This window comes from Acomys russatus, chromosome 24, assembly GCF_903995435.1.
Source record: "Acomys russatus chromosome 24, mAcoRus1.1, whole genome shotgun sequence".
NCBI lineage: Eukaryota > Metazoa > Chordata > Mammalia > Rodentia > Muridae > Acomys > Acomys russatus.
Window position 1 is genome coordinate 44193728 of NC_067160.1, and position 20504 is coordinate 44214231.

At 37.0% G+C, this 20504-nt stretch overlaps 2 pseudogenes; one reads left to right on the top strand and one right to left on the bottom strand.

The window, feature by feature from the left end:
• Positions 1-14321: 14321 nt before the first annotated feature.
• Positions 14322-14443, bottom strand: LOC127207767 (uncharacterized; annotated as a pseudogene).
• A 5121-nt stretch (positions 14444-19564) lies between these two features.
• LOC127206983 (DNA-directed RNA polymerase II subunit RPB11-a-like) lies at positions 19565-20085 on the top strand (annotated as a pseudogene).
• The last annotated feature ends 419 nt before the right edge of the window (positions 20086-20504 follow it).

Sequence of the window (20504 nt, forward strand, 5' to 3'; positions counted from 1 at the left end):
CATGAACTGTAAAAAATTTTTGAGCCAAACATCTTTCTTTTTGATTTAGCTGAGCAACAAGGAAGGCTGAACAGGGTGAGTATGATGAGAAATACACAGGGTGACCTTCCATTCTCCTCTTCCTTCTAATTTCAGGTGCTCTGGGAGCTTTCATTGTAGAAGGTAAATCTGGTTTTCAGCAAAGCTGGCTTTCATTGTGTTCTGTAAGGTCCTAGGTTGAATTTCAGTCCAATCTCAGGCCTTCTGTAGATGAACATTACTCAGTTTCTTGGCTGTCTTTTGCACACAAAAAAAAAAAAAAAAAGAAAGAAAGAAAGAAAGAAAGAAAGAAAGAAAAGAAAGTCTTTGTGAAACATTTCTTTTTTTCTGGATGTCATCTTCTCCTTTAATTTTTGTACCTTTGCTTTAAACCAACACTGTTTTACTGCCATATTTTATTATTATTATTGTAGATAAAGAAACTAATATTTAGTTTGCTTGTCTATGAATTAGTAAGGAAACATTTTTGGATTAAATTTTGCTCATGATTTTCAGGTTTTTTTTTATTTTGTCCCAGTTATTTAAGGTTCTTTCTGTCATATTTTAAACCTTAAGACTGACAGGAAACATCATCAGGCCAAAAATTTCTGATACTAAATATAGATAGCACCAAATACTGGCAAAGAGAGATCTTAGTCTAAGCTATTGTCCTGGGGCAAATTTTGATTTATTTTGTAAAAAGCAACGATCAGTTAAATGGAGTAAAAATCATCCTGCCATGTTGCATTACCAGCTAGCTCTCTGGTGACATCAACATTAACAAGTTGTAGGGTTTGTTTGTTTGTTTTGTTTTAGTCTCTATAAATGATCTACACAATCATACCTGTTGGTTTCTCATTCATGCTGAATTTGTTTCAGTTGGCTCTGAAGTACTTTTGAATTCTGGACATAACAATCTTAAATTACAGTGACATCAATCTGGATAGGTGACAACACAGAACGAACCGCAACATTTTGTTACCTGAGCCACACTGAACTGAAAGTTTTGGATTGAGAAATGTAGATTTATCAACATAGATAAGTTTTACATTTTAATGTTTTGCCATTCATTTAATTTATAGTATTAAATAAAAACAAAATAATAAAGTTTCTCAAGAAAAATGATAAAATTAGAAATTACAGGAAAGGTCCTTATGAAAAGTCTAGTAGCTTCCTTATGTAACAGCTATCTGAGCAAAGTAATATGTTGACTACAGCACGAACTGCCAGCATCTCCCTGAGCAAACCACTTCTACAGTTGAAGGTCAGAGACTCTCTGAGTTTTCATTGTCTTCCAAAATTCAATGTGGAAACTCAATCATCAGAATTCTAGCGTTAGGCAGAGTTTTGAGACACATCACATCCTAAAGCAGAGTCCTCTGTGGTTAGGATTGAAGCATGCAAGATGGACTGTAACTGTGTGTAGACTGTTTTTATTCACCATTGAGGATGCAGCAATGAAGCCTTTCCTGGAGATCAGATAGAGCTCTCCTTCTTCATGCAGGACCTGCTGGTGGTGTTTTAATATTGGCTTTTCCAGCCTACTAAACATATTATACAGAGTTTTTTTTTTAAATCACGTTTGAATCCTTCAATAGGCAGTCTTTTGTTATAGCAACAGAGAAAAAAAATGAGACTAGAATGGTTCCTAATAATGCTGTCAATCCTTTTAGACATTTCAGTTAATGCATGAAAGACAGAATACCCATGGATGGATTCTTTCCTATCTATGTCACCTGGGTCAAATTCTTCCCCGTAAGTCGTTAATATAATAGTTACTTATCTCTGATTAAATGGGATAGGTAATTCTGTTAATTCATTTGTTATTGTTATTTGTTTGTTTTCTGAATGCTCTGCTATGTAAATTACACTCTATGATTAGAAAACTAATTCTCAGATAGTAAAATTTATAATAAAGTTTGCATGGATAACCTGAGGAGGTAAGCATTAAGAATCAGAGAGAAGTTTGAAATCTAAGGAATTTTGCTACATGATAGTTAAATGTTTGGTTATACATGTCAACAAACACATATTAATGCAAAATGCATATCATGTGAATGTACAAAATATAATTATGTAGCCAGAGGATCTTTCTGCAAGTTTCTTCAAAGATGTAAAGGCCCCAAAGTTTCAAATATTGTGTTTTTAATTTGTATACAGAAACATTCATTTCCAAAAGTCATGTTCTTACCATATTTCAGAGTGGCTTTTATTTTATCAAAGCACTGCTTCATTCTTTTCTCACTGCCCCAAAACTTGATGCGCATACTCTTAAACTCTTCTGCTTGTTACACTACTGTGTCACCCTCTGAATAGCCAGTGAACAACATACTTTCACATCTCACAGTTTCGGATGCTGGAAAGTCTAGAAAAAAAAGGGGGGCTGGACAATGCCATGTCTCATGAGGTTGTTGTTACTGTTTCAGATGCTATGAAACATTTAGGATAGGGCCAAACTAAGTGACATTGGTCACACACACTCCTGGCTCCAGCTGCTTTCTGCTTCCAGTTCTATGTGAAGTGGGTCTACCTCATGCTCAGCCAAACGGAATCCCTGATAGCCCATTCCTCCCCAGTCTGATACACTAAAATCTTTCTGAACCTTAAGCCAAACTAAAATTTCCTGTTTTTAGTCATTTCCATTGGATACTTTGGTAGTTGACAAAGCAAAAGAATACAAACTTGTACTCATTTGCTTTTTCTGATTTTATCTGTGGGTGCTTTTGGATTTTCTATGCATTTTCGTATATGCTGTGATTAACAATCTATATGCTTCCCTATCTAGCATTTTATAGTGTATCTTTGTACTGCCTCTATATGGTCTAGACACTGTGAAATTTCTGATTTTAAGGCCAGCTTTGTCTACTGAGTGAATTCCAAGCCAGCCAGATCTACACAGTGAGACACTATACAAGGGGGAAAATATATTGTAGTGGATCAGGTAGGCTTCAAAGGAATACAAAAAATATTTCAGACAATTTATGAAAATAAGAGGAAATAGCAAGATTGGTATGAATTATAATTAATAAGTACTTATATAGTATCTTCTACATGACTTGAAAAGAAATCTACAAGTAGAACAATATGATAGGCAGATTTGGGCCCAGGGGTCCCGCTCAAACTAAGGCACCAGCCAAGGACAATACAGGAGGTAAACTTTAAACCCCTTCCCAGATCTAGCCAATGGTCAAAATATTCTCCACAGTTGAGTGGAGAGTGTGATACGACTTTCTCACGTACTCTGGTGCCTCACATTTGACCATGTACCCTGGAGGGGGAGACCTGGTGGCACTCAGAGGAAGGACAGCAAGTAGCCAAGAAGAGACTTGATACCCTATGAGAATATATAGGGGGACGTAATCCCCCTCAAGAACAGTCATAGGGGAGGGGAATAATGGGAAAATAGGGGGGGGGAATGGGAGGATACAAGGGATGGGATAAACATTGAGATGTAACAAGAATAAATTAATAAAAAAAAAAAGAAAAAAAAGAAAAGTTTTGGGTAAAGTGAGATAGAGTAATGTTTGTTCATGCGTGTATGTTCCCAGATAATAACCTCCCAGCTTCTGCCTCCCATGCAGTGGCTTTGTCCCCACAACACCAGCACCTGTAGCCATCTCTGAGCAACTGGAATAACTAGGGACACCTGTGAGCTTCACCTTCTCCTATTGTTGATGTTGCTAGACCTCCTAATTTTCAATTGATGGTGACAAATGCAGTCAAGGAGTATGACATTGTCCCAGGAAAAGCAATCACACACTTTAGCAAATTTTTAGCAACTTTCAAAACTCACAGTGGGAGATTCACAGATCGGAATCTGAGCTTCCTGGTTTGGCTTCATGGGTGAGAGGCTAACCAAAAAATTCCATTCAACCTAGGGTTATCTTCTATGTGAGTGCTGTGTCGAAGTGAGGACAACCACAGAAAGATAGGTAAGACCAAGACAAGACTGGTTTACTCTCTTTGTACACTTAATCAATGGAATATTGAAAAGCTGTAGAAATTTCTGATTATTCAATGTTGAACAATTAAATGATAAGCTTGATAGTTGACTATGCACTGTTGTTTGAACTTATACCCACCAAGAGTTATCCAGCTTAAATGGGGCAGCCCTTTCAAAAGAGAAACAATCAATTTATTAGAAAATGAAAGGCAAAAATAAAGAAAAATAAACAAACAAATAAACCAATATACAACCGGAGCAAAGTGAAGCTCCATATTGCAGACAGAGTCTTTAAGAAACATTCAAATTTTTAAAAAGGAGGTTTGTGGTATGGTAGGCCAGTAGACACAGCAAATGAAACTTACAACCATTGATCTTAACTATTTATCACCTGCAAGGTACTTTAGGAAGTGCAAGTCAAGTAAAGAACTTGAATTATTTCTAATTGTTCTGTTTTCTTGGGCTATGTTGTCTTACATTCAGCACTGCCCAATATGACCTATATGCCATTCAAGACCATAAAACTATTTGTATGGATTATATTTTTAACTTACCAAGAAACCACACTATGGTTTTTGCAAGACAATTCTGTTCTACCTGTCCTAGCACACACTTTTCCATTTCAATATGTGTTCCTAAGCCTCGCACGCTCCTTTTGATGTATATATTTAAAAATTATCTATTTTATATTCAAAATTATTTTATGTTCAAAATTATTTCTATTAATTTCAGCTATAGAAATTTTCCAATATGTACATGACAGACATGGACAGATATTTCTATGTTTAACTTATAGTGCCTGTCTACACTGGATATCTTAAATCTCTGTCAACTCCAGAATAAAAGAATTTATGCAGTCACTTGTTGCGGGGTATTTGATCCCATTGTGATCCCTGAGATTGAGGTGTAAATCCCTGTTTCTTGTGGTTGAGCCCTAACACACCTGTAATCCAAGACCTTTCTGTTTATTGTAAACAGGTGATTAAAGTGTGGTTCAACCAGTCTCACACACACCTTTAAGCCAAGAGCTATCTGTACACAGGGTTTACTAAGGTTAACTCTAAATCAAGAGGCAGAGCAAGAAACCAGTTTACAGGGATTAAAGAGTAGGAGGGAATTTGAGTTGAGGGGTATTTAAGACAGTGTGTGGAAGTAGAAATAGTCATTGACTTTAGCTCTTGAGATTTTAGCTTGAGCTCTCTAGCTCTTGAGCTCCTCAGCTCCTTGGCCTTTGGCTTTTTGGGCCTTGAGCTAGCAAGCCTTTGGCCTTGGGTTTTTGTTGTTGTTGGATGGTTGGAGGGTTGGTTGGTTTGGGTTTTTGTTTTGTTTTGTTTTGTTTTTTTGTGTTTTGCCTTTTCTTCCTGGGCTGTCAGCTGAGCTAGTGAGCCTTTTGGGCCTTTTCCACTGGGACATGAGCTGAGAAGGAAGGTCAGCTGGGTGCTTTCTCTGCCTCTCTGAGCTAGCAGGTTTTCCACCACAATATCTGGTTTCTGAGTCTTATTGGTAAAATAGAAGTAACTGGGATTTTCGGTTATAACAACAGTCACTGCTGGTTGTTAGATCACTATGACTCATTTCCATCAACATCCCTTGAGATTTGGGCCAGGAATGGTGGTGCACACCTGTAATTCTAACATTCAGGGAGGCAGAGACAGGTTTATCACTGTAGGTTTGAGGCCAGCTTGGTTGGTCTACAAAGGAAGTTCAGGACCGCCAAGGCTACAGAGAGAAAACCTCTCTTGAAAAATTGAAATAAAAGAAAGAGGAAAAGAAGTCCTTGGAATATACTCAGAAGATGCTCCAGCACACAACAAGAAAATTTGCTCAACCATGTTCATAGCAGCCTTATTCATAATAGCCAGAGCATGGAAACAGCCTAAGTGTCCCTCAGTAGAAGAATGGATAAAGAAACTGTGATACATATATACTATGGAATACTACTCAGCTATTAAAAACAAGGAATTCCCAAAATTTGTGTATAAATGAATTGAGCTAGATATTATCATAATGAGTGAGTTAACCCAGAAGCAGAAAGACTCAAATGGTATATACTCACTTATATCTGCATACTAGCCCAAGGGGCATGTCCCACAAAAGCCTTCACTTACCAGGAAACTGGGACAGAGGGGAGGACATCCTATTGGGACTCTAGATGAGAGAAGCATGGGAGAATAGCAAAGTAGAAGGATCCAGAGGGTCCTAGAAACCTACAAGTAGAACATTATGGTAGGCAGATTTGGGCCCAGGGGTCCCGCTCAAACGAAGGCACCAGCCAAGGACAATACAGTCGGTAAATTTTAAACCCCTACCCAGATCTAGCCAATGGTCAGAACATTCTCCACAGTTGAGTGGAGAGTGGGATATGACTTTCTCACATACTCTGGTGCCTCACATATGACCATGTCCCCTGGAGGGGGAGACCTGGTGTCACTCAGAGGAAGGACAGCAGGTTACCAAGAAGAGACTTGATACCCTATGAGCATATACAGGGGGAGGTAATTCCCCTCAGGAACAGTCATAGGGGAGGGGAATAATGGGAAAATGGGGGGAGGGAAGAATGGGAGGATACAAGGGATGGGATAACCATTGAGATGTAACAAGAATAAATTAATAAAAAAAAAAAAAGAAAGAAAGACAGTGAGACCACTGTACAGTCATTAGTTCAAATGAAACTAATGGCGGATAAATATTCTAACTTCACTGTCCTGGTTTTCCTTATAAAGGAAATCTTGTGAGTTATTAGAGAAACAAGATCTCATACACAAGGGATTAGCATGTTGTGTTTCAGTTGTTTCCAAATAACTGATCATCATTTGATGGTATCAAATTGTTAAGTTTATTCTCATCAGAGACTCTGTGATCTCAAAAGAAAATGTAGAAAGGTCTGCCTTTCCTAGGGCACAGACCCTTCATAGGATGTCTTCAACACATGGCCCTGGGGATTGGGGACATGTTTTCAGTACATCCAGGAAAATATTTGTTGTAAAGATAAAGTTACCCAATTCCTGACATTTTCACCCGGGTCCAATTGCACGCTAGCTTTGTGGAAGCTTTCATGTATCCCTGATTGTGCCTGCTTTGATTAGCACAATAAACCTTTGTAGTGGAGAAGTGGTACAAAAATATTAAGGACAAAGACATACTTTACTGTGTTTTAATTATTTTCTTCTTTTTCTGTTTTTTATTGGAAAATTTATTTTTATACAGTATAATCAGATTATGGTTTCTCAGACCCTACCTTCTACTAAGTCTTTCCCTCTTCCCCTCCTATATAAGGCTACACCCTTTGAATCATATCAGAAAAAAATGGATATCTAAAAAGCAAAAATGAAATAAAAACATATGTTCACACACAGAGAAATGTGATGAAAATTTTTGTAATGTATCTATAATATATACACAAATGGCAAGTAAGGTTTTAAAGAAACACTGCTAAAATGCCCCTTAGTTCCTGTTCTGGCTTCTCTTCATAAGAATCTGCTGAGATCAATGGTATATCAATGTAATGCCAGGACACTGACGCAATACCTTTCAGGTTGAAGATTAGTATGGGCTACACAAAGATTTTGCCTTTAAAAATCAAAGGGGGCCGAGAGCCTGCCCCCTATTTCAGGTAAGTTCCGTGTTAACTTTAAAGAATTTCTTTCTTGGTACCCAATTTTCTTGTCTTAAAAAAAAGCAGTCACAGATATAAATGTGTAAAAGCATCTGTTGAAATGAACTCAGATAAATTCAAGATTCAAGTAATATGTTATAAAGCAATAAATGTCTAAATTTAGTTCCATTTGACATATTTTGGAGAAATTAGATCATACAGAATTCTGTTCTTATGAAAAATATTAAAAGCCTAATAAATAGAAAACAAAGAGGTATTGATTATTTTCCACCTAATTTTTATTCATTATTTCTGCTCTTATTCAATATGATGTGGATCCACACTGAAAGTCACTTTATAAACACCATGTGAAATATTGACAAACTTTCCCTTCTTAGGGTCTGCGGACATAAGCTGTTACAGGATTGGTAACTTCTCTCTAAGGAGGAAATGTCTTTAGAAGTTTCAAATTATAATCTACTTGACTGAATCCGTGATCATATTCTCATGTTATAGTCATAATTATGTGTGAAATTCAAAATATTTATTGTAATCTTTAAAATTTCAAAATAAAGACAAATGATGCAGATATGATGAAAAATATGCTGTGGGAAAACTCACACAAAATTATTTTGAATATAATTTTATCAGAACTAGACCAAGGCTTAGCATTTAAAAGCACTTGCTATTCTTTCAGAGAAACCAGTTTCATCCCCAACACCCACCCAATAGGTTACAATCATTTTTAACTATAGATTCATAGACCAGTAGCCTCTACTGGCATCCACATTCACCAGACACACACGCTGTTTGCAACATACAATTAGCCAAAGCTCTTATTTACATAAAATAAAAATAAATCTTTAAAAGATAAAATCTCATCTGATAATTTCTGGTTCCTTTAATTACAAATTAAGTTACAATTAACTTAATACTGTTTATAAATATTTTAATAGATGTTAATAGCACAAACCAAGCACTCATTATTAAGGCTTATTGATATTGGTTGTCTGATCTAATGAGAATATACTTATAAATAGAGCTGGGAAAGCAAAGCCGTTCATTTCTTTAACTTTGTATTCAGTTGAGATATCTTTCCTTGATCAGATTTTAACAAAACACATTAGAGAAAAAAAATCACAAGTTTATTTAATAAGATGCCAATAAGAGAGGGTATGAGAAAGTCGTATCACACTCTCCACTCAACTGTGGAGAATATTCTGACCATTGGCTAGATCTGGGAAGGGGTTTAAAGTTTACCTCCTGTATTGTCCTTGGCTGGTGCCTTAGTTTGAGCGGGACCCCTGGGCCCAAATCTGCCTATCATATTGTTCTACTTGTAGATTTCTAGGACCCTCGACTTTCTCACGTACTCTGGTGCCTCACTTTTGACCATGTCCCCTGGAGGGGGAGACCTGGTGGCACTCAGAGGAAGGACAGCAAGTAGCCAAGAAGAGACTTGATACCCTATGAGAATATATAGGGGGACGTAATCCCCCTCAGGAACAGTCATAGGGGAGGGGAATAATGGGAAAATGGGGGGGGGAGGAATGGGAGGATACAAGGGATGGGATAAACATTGAGATGTAACAAGAATAAATTAATAAAAAAAAAAAAAAAAAAAAAGAGAGGGTATGAGCCCAATTATCTGAAAATATATTAGCCTCATTTCAAATAATTTGCTTATTTGAATTAAATAGATTTAAATTTTTATTTTAATTCATTGATTTTTTATTAAAGTAATAAATAAAGTTAATTAATGTGTTTATGAGTAAGAATAACTGCTAAGCCAAATATGGCTTCTACTTTAAGCAACTGTAAAGAGTGTCCTTGAATCTATTAAATGAAGAACTGAGTCTGGGTGGCTGCAAGTAAGGCTACATGCCTAGATATCTTCTACTGATTTTCTGAACAAGTGAATGGATCAATGCAAGAAAAAAAATATTCAGAAAAAATGTCAACAAAAGCAGCTTTGACTTTCTCTGAGGAAAATATTAAGAATAAATCAACTTTTTGCTGATTTTATTGATATTAAATATATTATAAAAATAAATTATTATGAATGAGACAGATATATGAGAAGACAGTTACTATTCTGTCCATAACACCCTATTGGTTGCTAATGGCTCCATGCTTCCTTTAACAACAGAATAAGGGAAACTTTTGATTCACAGTGCCCACAGAGCAATTTTTCTACAGGTCCTTCATTATACTTTTTCATGAAATGTGCTCATGCTGCATACGTAGTGGATGTTGTGTTTTTTTATGTCTAACATGACACTGTACTGTGACAAATGTAACTTACTGACATTGGGTCTAAATATATAGTTGAAGTCTTATTTTTCTCATTAAAGTGTTTATTTAATCACTTTACAGGCTGATTGTAACCCCTGCCTCCTCTCCTCCAATTCTCACCATACCCACCCACTGCTACACCACCTCCCTCTACCCTGGGAGGCCCCTGATGGGTACTAACCCATCCCAGCACATCAAGTCACAGCAGGAATAAGGGCACCTTCTTCCACTGAAGGCAGAGAAGGCAGCCCAGCTCAGGGAAAGGCACTCAAAGCCAGGCAACAGGGTCAGAGACCTCCTATTGTCAGGAGACCCACATGACGATTAATCTTCACATTTTCTACTTATGTCTAGGAGGGCCAAGTCCAGCCCATGCATGCTCTTTAGTTGGAGGTGGAGTTCCTGTGAACCCTCATGAGCCTAGATTAGGTTACTCTGTAAGTCTCCTTTTGATGTCCTTGACCCTTCTGGCTCTTTCAGTCCTTCCTCTCACTCTTCCTCAAGACTCTCTGAGCTCCTCCAATTGTTTGGCTGTAGGTCTCTGCATCTGTTTCCATCAGCTGTTGGATGAGGCTTCTCAGAAGACAGTTATGTTAGGCTCTCTCTCTATAATCATAACACAGTATCATTAATAGTATCAGAGGTTGAATTTTTCTCATGAGATGGACCTCAAATTGAGCCATTAGTTAGTCATTTCTTTAATCTCTGCTCCACCTTTATCCCAACACTTCTTGTAGTCAGAACAAAGTTTTGATCAAAGGTTTTATGGGTGGATTGGTTTCCCCCTTCCTCCACTGAGAGTTCCACTTTTCTACAGGAGGTGGTGACTTCAGGCTCCCTATCTCTCCCTTCTAGAAGTCTCATCTAGAGTCACCCTCACAGACTTCCAAGGGAAGCCTCTCCTGTTCCAGAGATACCCCAAGCCAACTGATTTTTCTTTCTCCAAGTTCTCTTCCCTGCCCAAACCTGAACCTCAACCCTATTCTTGTTCCTAACCCCTCTTTCACCCAGTTCCCTCCCTCTATCTACTGCAAATGTCTATTTTATTTCTTTGAAGTCTGTTCAATAGGAGAACAAATAATTTCTGTCAAGTAACTGAAGGGAAGCTGAAAGAATTAAGAAAAATTCTGGCATATCTATGTTACATAAACAGTCAGACAATGGTAACATTAAATGTTGGATTCAATATCTAGGCATACTGGCAGTTGCTAAGAGAAGATTCAGAATTAAGCTCCCTGGGAAGCCACTATGGGAACTCAGGCAGTTTAATCAACAGCAGATTTAGTAACAAGACAGTCCATTCCTTGGTGGAATTTTTATTTCCCCCATACAGATGATGCATGTGCAGACAGACTTATTCTCTACAAATTAGTAAAATCAAAGATCTCTAACTGAAAAAACTAACAGGACATTGAGATGTGTTGAAAAGCACAAACACCATTGGAAAAACTTCCTTAGAAGAGATTATTCATTCTCTTCCATGCAATAATATAGTTATTTTGCTGAGACAAAAATAGTCACATATCTTATTAGAGACTCATAGTATATTCTAATTTTATATATGAAAGTACATAACTGCATTCATATAACTCCAGGTATATAGCAATGGGAGAAATTACTTGTGCTTTTTAAATTTGTTTTAGTATGTTCTGATCTTTAGTATAAGTTTTCTCCTATCCAGAATGATTTATTAGAATTAAGTATAATTCTCCAGTATGACCATTATACACATAGTGATTGAATTTGGAAAAGCCTTAAGGATGGGCTTATTTTGAATAATCTAAACAGCAGCCAGAAATGGGAGGTAGCAGGTATCAGTAGATTTTCTATAACATTTGTGATGTTTTGAATAGGAATGGCCTCATTAGACACATAGGTTTGAATACTTGGTCCTCAGTTGGTGAAATTGTAATCTCCCCTTAAAAACAAGCAAACAAAACAAAAACACACACACACAAAAAAAAAAAAAAAAAAAAAAAAAAAAAAACAGCTTTCTTCCACCTATTGCCATGGTCATGGTGTCTTTTCACACTAACAAGTATTAATTAAAGCAATTCTCATTTAGTACCAGTAAGGAGTTCATGAAAGAGCTGGAGAGAGAGAGAATGGAGGAACAGTTTATTTCTCTGAGTACTTCAACAGTGTACTTTCATGCCATCTTCATCTCTATGGCTATCATTGTCCATAGCATAGCACTAAATTTTTAGAATATCACTCAGAACAGTGACTCTCAATTTTTATCACCATGCCTTTGAAAGCTCATGTCATTTTCCTGCATTTACTTTAGCGAAGTTTCTTGCACACATTGAAGTTACATTGTGCTTGTGCTGTCCTGATTTTTTCTTTTTCTGGAAGCAAGTTTTTAGAGAAAAGAGCAGTAGAAGAAATGATCATCAATTTTAATTCCATAATGCTTGAAAAACAGATAAAAAGCAATTTTTCCCATGCTGTCTATGTGACTTCCACTTCAGACTTCTTGCTGAGGGTCCCTGCATCTCCTTCCTGAATGTGCCTGTTTCTACTGTGCTTGCTTCCATTTTCCACAACTTTTTTGTTTCTTCTTTATCACTTGAGAAACTTGTGCAACTGCTGCCTCTTACAGTCCACAGTAATGCTAAAGATTAGACTAAACTGAGGAGAGAAAAATTTTAAAAAGAAAAAAGAAAAACAGGACATTCCATGTCTCTAAGTAATAAAAGAAGCCACACTCACAAAGTCTTTCCGACAAGACTGCACAATTGTGAGCTGTAACAATAATGACAGGTGAGGGACAGGGAATGCTCTCTTGCTCTGATGACCTTGGTGCAGCTCTCCCTCCTGCCTTAGGTCAGTGGGTGAGCAGGGCATCTCTCCCTCTCCCATGTCACCACACAGCAGACAGAAGTGTCAGGGCCAGCTCTACTATGCTCCTGCCCATCAGATCTAGTTCTTCCCCACCCACACTACCACGGTCAAACTCTACTATGCTGCCCAGGAGATGTGCAGGGCCAGCCCACTCTCCTGAAATGTTGCAGCTGGTGAGTGGCAGAGCCAGCTTTCCTACTCTTATGACCTTAGGTCTGCATTTCCTACATGCAAGAGGGGAGGAGGGTATTTCTCCCTAGTCCACATAGTTTCACATGAGGTAAGCAGTAGGGCCAGCTTTTCCACATACCTGCCCTCCAGCCAGCTCACTGGCAAATCCAATAATGTGTAGGGTCTGCTCTCCCAAGTACTGTAGCTAGCTATGGGTGGCATCAGCTTTCTCTCTCTTTCATACCCCCAGGGCCAAACTTGCCTTGATGCTGAAGTAAAATGTGTCCCGAAATTTGTGGATAAATGGATTGAGCTAGAAATGATCATAATGAGTGAATTAACCCAGAAGCAGAAAGACTTAAATGGTATATACTCACTTATATCTGCATACTAGCCCAAGGGACATGTCCCACCAAAGCCTTCACTTACCAGGAAACTGGGACAGAGGGGAGGACATCCTATTGGGACTCTAGATGAGAGAAGCACGGGAGAATGGCAAAGTAGAAGGATCCAGAGGGTCCTAGAAACCTACAAGTAGAACATTATGATAGGCAGATTTGGGCCCAGGGGTCCCGCTCAAACTAAGGCACCAGCCAAGGACAATACAGGCAGTAAACTTTAAACCCCTACCCAGATCTAGCCAATGGTCAGAACATTCTCCACAGTTGAGTGGAGAGTGGGATATGACTTTCTCACATATTCTGGTGCCTCACATTTGACCATGTCCCCTGGAGGGGGAGACCTGGTGGCACTCAGAGGAAGGACAGCAGGTTACCGAGAAGAGACTTGATACCTTATGAGCATATACAGGGGGAGGTAATCCCCCTCAGGAACAGTCATAGGAGAGGGGAATAAGGGGAAAAGGGGAGGGAGGGAAGAATGGGAGGACACAAGGGATGGGATAACCATTGAGATGTAAAAAGAATAAATTAATAATAAAAAATTTTTAAAAATGTGTAGCCAGTTCTGCACAGCCATCAGACATCAACATGTCCCAGGGTGACAGCCCAGATATGGGCTATCTGCCTGGCCTTTGGCAGTAGCACGCTCCTGCTGCCGCAGGTCCGTGGACCCAGACATAGGCCCCAGCGGCAGCACATCATTCCAGGCAGCATCACTGGCTACTCAAATCAGTTGTTCCTCATTATTCTCAAGTCTCCAGTTCTGCCTCTGTTCATTGTGCCCATATCCTTCTGTTTATCTTTCTTTTCTACTTACTTGTTCTTCTTAGTGATGCCTACGGTTTCTAAGTATCCGAAGTCATGTCAGGAATGGTCTCAGGGGTTCTATGCTCCCTTCAAGCATTATGCCACTGGGCAGGGTCATTTCAGGTTTAGTCTTCATTCACCTCCATGGCATGTGCACCACTAGACTGGTGGTCATCTCAGGCTAGGTCCCTATCTGCGCTCCATGCTACTGGTCTGGTGGTTGTCTCTGGCTTGCTTTTTTTCAGGGAATTTTAGGCTACAAATCATTCAGATGTCCATAGATCATAACACTGAGTTTAGACACCTCCCTTCCCCCTACCGATGCACATGAGACACGGCAGCCACACTTGCAACTCCTATAGGGGCAGAGATCCCTTGTAATCATGAATGATCTCTGCAACAAAAGTGGACTAGCTCTAAATATCTTTCATTTATGAATAAATTTAGCTTTGTTGTTTAGCTGTTAAGATAGTTTTAGGTCTAGATAGATGTTTTAAGTGGATAGAGATGAGATATGATAAATATTGATTTACATTCAGAATTTTAGACATACCAAGATAGGAGAGATTTTTCATCAAGGCTGCCAAATACAAATAACCAAAACATTATGAATGTAACATTTATATAATTCCTGATTGTTTTGTGGTTCTTCTTAGTATGTAGTTTATTAAATATATGTAAAATAATATAAATGTATTAAAAAGGATAATAAAACAAATTGAAATCTCAATAATTTTACTGATTTACAGGTATATATGAGTGTTTGATTAATCATATCTAGTGGTTCAAAATTTAAAATGTCTTCCTCCCAAAAAATTAGTCTACTGCAATGATTTGTGAAATTTGTAAATTGTGCAGTTTCTAACTGATGCATTATGAGAACCATGTAAGAAGCCAGTCTTATGTGCCTTTCTTAACCACTAGGCTTCAACAGCAGGCAGAAGTTCTAAAATTCTGGTCAAATTTTCAAGTCTTTTCAGTACTCAAATATGTGTTCTCATGCTTAACTAGTTTAGTTTGGGAAGTTTTACTTCTTCATTGACTGAGTTCCTTAGCTATGTTATATCTAAAAAAAAAAATGAGTATTACAATCACCAATAGATAAAAGAAGTAAGCTTTATGTCTCCCTGGCTATGCTTTTTCTGATACATAAAATAAGTGAAAAAGTGGTGGCTATAAAACTAAGAAAAGGCAGCTGGTTAAATCCTTGTTCTCAATTGCTAAATGTTGACTAAATCCTCTGGCAATTGGAGTTCAGGAAGAAACATGATAAACATGATGCCATTAACTTTCTCTAGCCCCTCTGGAACAACAGCAGTATCAATGTGATTGGTAAATTAGAAATATATATATATATATATATATATACACATACATATATATATACACATATATATATGAATAACAAAGCAAAAAGTACTAGAGTTAGGTAGTCCTATGCTGCCTAATCCAAATTCTTCCTGCCTATTTTCTAAGATAAGATAAAGAACTTGTCTTACTCTTTAATATTCTGGAACTTTCTCTGTTTACTTGAGAAATGGTTGGTTTGAAATAAAACAGTGTACTCATACTCCACAGTTTCAGTTAGCACCACTAATACATTGAGCAACTCCACAACAGGTTATATTCTCTTCAAAGGAACTAATTGAAATTTATACTCCTCCTAATTGAGACTAGTAATTCCCTATACATAGGTTTAATTGACTTAAAATTGGATACACAGGACTAAAAGAATCATTTATTACAATTTTAACTTTAATTTGATGGCATTTCTAAATTCAGAGGAAAAAAATTAAACTATTTAACTAATATTTTAATCTGATATCATTTAATCTTTGTCTTCTAAGCTAAATATCCCCAGAAGTCACCAGGAGGCACTTGAAAGACAGTGAAGTTTTACTTTTTAATTAGATCAAATGTGTTAAGTGAATAGAAAATAGTTTGAACACAGTGGAGTCCTGTTAAATCTCCATCAATAAATCTGGACCTGCATCAAGTCTATTGTGCCACAGATATTGCTAAGATTGGGCTGAAATATGGCAATGCAATAAATGCTTCTAAATGCAATAAATTGTTTTAGAATTTCACAAGAAAGCAATTTTCCAATGTACCTGACACACTAGCTAATTTAAATACTATAGCCTTGATAATAGGACTATGTGCTCTTTATAGACTAGAAAACAAGGAATTCAGTACCTGCCACAAATAGGGTATAATTAAGTTCACTTTAATTGACATGCTACTGTGCTGTGAATTACAATCCATTCAGCAATGTGTCATTGTGTGTTATTTCTATAGACATCACACTGTATTTACATCCTACCTAATTAATGATTGGTTGGGTTCTATATAGTAAAGCTTTAGGAAGCCATTTTCTCATTTAACTTGTGAATATTCATAACATAAATTAAGGCTATTACTTGTGAGAACTTTTACTTCGAAACATTGTCAATATAACAGATATATAGTCAAGATGTTAAAGATACCCGTTGTCTTTAGTGTATTTAAAAATATAATTTCTAGTAACATTCATATAAATATTTTGTTCCATGTATATTACCTGTGTTAAAAGGCAAAAATTAAGTTAATAAGCTATAAAAGTGAATTTGTGTGGATTATAGGGGTTTGGTCATTCTGATATTACTACACTCTACTACAGGCTGTGGGGAAGATGAGGTGATTCCACAACATATTTAGATTATTATATTTCTAATTCTTATCCCAGTATTCTGTATATTGTATGAGATTCCACATAATATTATAGAGTGTTTTTATGTTCATGGCTCTTAACATTAGCCTTTTAAAAGTCCTCTGAAGAAATGCAAATACATCACTTCTTTTAGAGCCTACAAGCTTGCTAACAATTCTAAATTCACTTCATAGAAATAAGGTATCTTCTCGATTTTTGTTGTTATTTAGGTAATGTGAAACCATTCAATGTTGTACTATATTAAAAAGAAGGTGATACATTCATCTAAGCTGAATACAGATTCAGGGCACCATAAGGCTGTAAGTGGATTACATAAGGTAAATTAAAAATATATAGTTACCCAGGTAAATCTTTACACAAGATGTTTATCATTAGTGTTACACACATTTTGGAATTTATTTTAACCAGTGAATACCCACTGCACATAAATGTTTCATAAAAACATTTTCAAATATAATTATCATGTACCTTCACAATATACAATTACTTTTTCTTCATATCTCTGCCTAGTTAATTTTATACACCGAGACTTCTATATTTATGTCATAAATTAGACATATGATAGATAGATAGATGATAGATAGATAGATATTTAGATAGGTAGAGAGACAGACAAACAGATAAATGAGAGATAGCTAGTTGATAGGTGAGAGATAAATAGATATAGATTTTAGGTGTTATTTACATATAAATTTCTAGGATACACAAATGAAAGAAAATGAAATAGATGTATTTCTTTTACTATTTCACTTTCGGTTTTCACCAGTTTACCCTATAAATAATACAACGTTGTGTTTCTCTATAGCTGAACCACCTCCATTGAGCTCTTCTTCCACCATCTGTTGATGACCCCAGTCCTGACTTCATAAGTTGGTCAGTGTGGATAGTGATTGGGCACATGTGTGGTGTGTTAACCTAGCAGCTCTTTCGTTATATGCATAGGAATGATTTATCTGGTTCCTATGTTGTATCTCAGCCTTTTGAGATACCTCCACACTGGTTTCTATAGTGTTTAGACTAATTTATATTACCATCACCACTATGAAAGATTTTCTTTTTTATTCATCCTCATCAGCATTTTTTCATGTTAAATGTATATTTTCAAGTATTCAACAAGATACAAAGAGAATGCCAAACCTGTGTGCATCATTTCAAATAATACATAATACCTCATTCTTTCTCCCTGCCAATCATTACTAATGAGAAGCTAAGCTGAACATGTGAGGTTTTTTTATTATTATATACATTTTTTTATTAATTTATTCTTGTTACATCTCAATGGTTATCCCATCCCTTGTATCCTCCCATTCTTCCCTCCCTCCCATTTTCCCCTTATTCCCCTCCCCTATGACTGTTCCTGAGGGGGATTTTCTCCCCCTGTATATGCTTATAGGGTATCAAGTCTCCATCCACAATCCTCAGTTCTCACAGATCAATACATTGTGTTGATCCATTTCTTCTATTTTATCTTTGATTTTCTACATGTTCTTGCATATCTTATATTCCAGTATTGGCTGTGAAAAGTCTTGTCTCCAGCATCTTAGAAGTAAACTGTAACTGCATTATTTGAAATGATGGACACATGCTTGGCATTCTCTTTGTATCTTGTTGAATATTTGAAAATATACATTTAACATGAAAAATGCTGATGAGGATGAATAAAAAGGAATTCTTTCATATTGATGATGGTAATATAAATTAGTCTAAACACTATAGAAGGAATCCTGTACTTAATTGTAAACTCTTGTTTTATACTTTTGTGGTCAACTATTACTTGTTGAACTCTAGAATAAGAATTTCCAGTGGGAACATGGACTGATGAGCCTCTTTGACTGGATATTGACTGCAGAGAAATCAACACAAATGTAATCAATTCTTCAGTATGCATTTGAGATGAGGGCTAGTTTAGGGCTAATGTTCTTCTCTGGATATTATTGCACAGTTTGAAGTCAACATTCAACAAGTGCATGACATCTGTTTTGGGCTTTTTTATTAAAAATATTTACATATACATATATTATTACGTATATACAATAAACTACAAGTCATTCTGATGGAGTAAGAAGGAATCTCAAAACAGTTTTAATGTATATTTACTTGATGGTTTTGGTTATTTTAGCACCTTTTCATGTCCATTTGTATTTCATTGTATGGGAACTGTTTGCTCTTGCTATTAGCTTGTTTATAGAGTTTTACTTTATATAGACTCTATGTTAGTGGGGAAACTGGGGATGTCCTCATTATTGGGGTTCTTAGTCTCATTCATAATAGAATTTAAAAGAGACTTAGAAGGAAGTTTGATTTTATTAGTGTTTGAAAGAAAATTAATAGTAAAGGAATGCTGGAAGTCCCAGCATCCACCAGGCAGGTTAACCACGAAGGTCAGGTAAACAGTAAAAAAGTCAAGAGCATCAGAAAAAGAAACAAAAATATAAATTTAGAGAGCTTATTTTATTTTATTTTTAATTGATTAATTCATACTACATCTCAATTGTTATCCCATCCCTTGTACCCTCCCATTCCTTGTATCCTCCCATTCCTCCCTCCCTCCTGCTTACCTCCTACTCCCCTCCCCTATGACTGTGACTAGGGTAACCTCCTCCCCCTGTATATGCTCATAGGGTATCAAGTCTCTTCTTGGTAGCCTGTTATCTTTCCTCTGAGTACCACCAGGCCTCCGCATCTAGGAGACGTGGTCAAATATGATGCACCCGAGTTTGTATGAAAGAAAACAACACTAAAGATTGGGGTGAGTCTAGAAGGGAGAAAACGGCAGTAGAATGAATGCCCCTCCGGCCTTTGAGTTGTTCCTGCTCTTTGATGGCAAGAAGAAAATTACCACTAACAAGCGTATTAAGGTACCCAATGTTTGCTTGTTAGAATACCACACTCTGAGGAACAGCATTAAATCTCAGCTGTTGAAGCACCCACAGGTGCTGTTTGCTGGCTACAAAGTCCCTCATGCCTTATAACAAAGATCATCATCCCTGTGCAGACCATTTCAGAGTACAATCCCCAGGAGGCTTTCACCAATGCCATAAGAGACCTCATTAGTGAGTTCTCATTTTTAGATAAATGGTTATAGATGACCATCAAGGACTAGAAAGAAGGAATTGAGTTGCATCTAAAAGAAGCATTTCTGAATGGCTTTGATGCCATTCCCTGGTATGGGATATCCCTGGAGGTATATACATCCTCAGGGCCTTTTTCAGTACCCCATGATGCTGACAGCCACTTTCAGCTCTCTTTAGCTGGGCACAGGACACAGCCTTGTTCTGTTCATGGACTGTTATTTGCCTAAGAAAGTATAGCAGTAGATGGAAAAGAAGAAGAGGAGGAGGAGGAGCAAGAGGAGGAGGAGGAGGAGCAGCAGCAGGAGCAGGAGGAGGCAAGAGAGTTGAAGAAAGAGCCCAAATCATCTCTTGCATCCTGTAGACCTTTAAATGCCTACAACTCTAATTTGTATCTCTAAGTATTTACTCTTTTTTATTTTCTCCTTTTTATTGAAAATACATTTTTATGCAACATATTATGATTATGATCCCCCCAAACTCTTCTCAGTTCCTCCCTATCTTGCATACCAATCTAATCTAAACACCATTCTGTCTCGCTTTAGAAAACTGGGCTCAAAATACTAATAATAAAATAAAATAAAACAATCATATCAAAATGGGATAAAGCAATAAATAGAAGACAAATAACCAAGCAAAAACCATGACA